General features: G+C 47.3%; 1 protein-coding gene across 17 annotated transcripts in view; it reads left to right on the forward strand.

The window, feature by feature from the left end:
* LOC143297381 (RNA-binding motif, single-stranded-interacting protein 2-like) overlaps positions 1–2500 on the forward strand; it is a 251484-nt gene that overhangs the window by 55897 nt on the left and 193087 nt on the right. The window lies entirely within an intron of this gene.

The raw sequence follows: 2500 nt of genomic DNA on the forward strand, positions 1-2500 counted from the left end.
CTTATGTTGACTGACTCTCATCAGTTTCTTTCAGTGTGACGACCGGAAGACATGACCATACTTTGTTCTTTTCTGTCCTGCAGGCGGCGTGTGGAACGTTTTTCGTGGACTGAAAATCTCTGCTGAGTTTTTCCGAGGAATTGTGTCCCGACACATCCTTGTCATCTTTGAATGTACTTTAAGTTGGTGGTTCTGTTCGACAGGTTGCTGTGATCTCCAATAATTTGATTCATTTCGTCTGTGGCCCAGCGGACCGTGAGAGCCAGCCCGGGAGGGATGATGATTTACCAGAAATGTTCAGAACATGAAATGATGTGTGGAAGAAAACAGGCAAGAACATAACGTTTTTGTCACGAGTTATTCAGTGACTGGTTTCTCAAAACTATAATTATTACTTGAAGTTTAATAAGAAGATCAAACACTCTCTCAACCACCCTGTCTTTCTCAGCCCCTCTCTCTTTCCCCAACCCCTTTCCCTCACACATGGTCACATACACACACACACACACACACACACACACAGACGCGAATGCATAGCATTTTTTTTTCTATCGTTGATAAACATTCTTTCCAGCACGCTCGTGTAAAACGTTTATAGTAAATGAGTTGAGTGAACCGTTTGTCTCCGATATTTCAGTGCACGGGGAAGGTGTGAACAACTTGGGGCACTCAGCAGAATTGTCGGGGTTGCAAAATACACCTGTCGCGGTGCCTGACTCTCTTTCCTTCTCAAACAGGTTATGTTACGAAACTGAAACTGACCCTGGTCATCCGGGTATCCAGTGACTGTTTTCTTGAACCCCACAGGGGACTCCAAGGTTTAGGCCACCTGGAAAGTGAACAGCCTTAGTGGAAAGGCAAGATAAACAACAATAATGAATCGCACATTCACCATCCTTCTCTCCTCCGCCACCACAACCTCACAATACTGACTCGCATTCTCGTGTTCTCAAGTCCTCCCCCCCCCCCTCCGCCCCCCCTGCCCCCCACCCACCCGCGTCCTCCCCCCGCCCCTCCCCCACCCTTCCCTTTTGCAGCTCGTTCTCTCTGGCTGTATCCTCTTTAATACCAAAGAATGTGCAGAAAGATAAGACGAAGGCTTTGGAGGGTATTAAAATACCCCTCGGAGCATGGTCTCTTCTTACAGTCCCTAGAATAATGGTGAAGAGCGGAGCTTCAAATAGCCGTGCTGTGGGTGACAGGCCCCACTACCAGCCATTGTGCTGTGGTACGGATTGCGGGTATCGCCAGACCAGGACACTGATAGGGGACACAACTGAGAAGTCCAAAGCTTTTTTTGAGGGGGTGGCGGGGGTGGGGTGGAGGTGGGAGTATGATGACTTTCCGGAACGTGTAAGAAGACTGGCGGATTCTAACTTCTATGGCGTCATACTTGGGTTGTATTTTGAACCACTGTCACCTGCACAGATACACGCGCATTCACTCATGCGCGCACGTGCTCTCTCTCTCTCTCATTCAAACACACACATACACAAGCACAAGTGTGCAAAATATTTTCTCTCTCTCTCTCTCCCTCCCTCCCTCCCTCTTCGTCTGTGCCTGTCTGTCTGTCTGTCTCTTTACCTCTGTCTGTCTGTCTGCCTGCCTGTCCGTGTCTGTCTGTCTGTCTGTGTCTGTCTGTCTGTCTGCCTGCCTGTCCGTGTCTGTCTGTTTCTTATTATCTGTCTCCCGTTTTCTTCCCACCTGATCCCTTTCGCCGTCTGTCTCCATGTACCCCCCCCCCCTCCTCCCTCTCCCTGATCATCAGAAGTACATGATTCACAATTCATGATTCAAGATATTCAAAATTCGAATAACACAGGAAATATTCCCAGTCAGTTGATGCTAACAGATGATGAATGCATACAAACAAGATTAGGAAAATGTGTTTATGAATGCTGTTCTAATTTATGACGTTAATTGATCAGTTGATTATTTATTTATTCATTTGTTCACCATTGTACTTGTGTCTTATAAACCTTAAGGTTTCATGACAATAAAATTTATTCTATCCTATCCTATTCACACACACACACACACACACACACACACACACACACACACACACACACACACACACACACACACACACACACACACATTCGTCTTTTAAAAAATGAAGAATTTCCGCGCAAAAATACCATCTTCTCTCTAAATAGTCACTCTTCTTTACTTTTCTTTCGACACGTATAGCTGACCATAGACAAGAAAAGGAATGCAAGGTGGTGTGTGTGTGGAGGGGGGCGGGCGGGAGGGGGCGGGGATGGAGAGAGGGTAGAGGTGGGCACAGAGTTCCGTGTCTCTATCTCCAGGAGTGTAGTTTTCAGGGCCAGCGCGGTCGGTGAAGCACGAAGAGAAGCAGGGTCGTCTTTCAGCCTGAGACCTGCCTGTGCCAAGGTGTAGGGTGACCGGATTTGTAGATAATAGCTTAAACGCTAGGACTGCCGCTTCCAGTATTGGTTTTGAGTCCCGTCAGGGCTGTAATTAGGTACAGCTCACA

This window comes from Babylonia areolata, chromosome 2 (assembly GCF_041734735.1).
Source record: "Babylonia areolata isolate BAREFJ2019XMU chromosome 2, ASM4173473v1, whole genome shotgun sequence".
Lineage (NCBI taxonomy): Eukaryota > Metazoa > Mollusca > Gastropoda > Neogastropoda > Buccinidae > Babylonia > Babylonia areolata.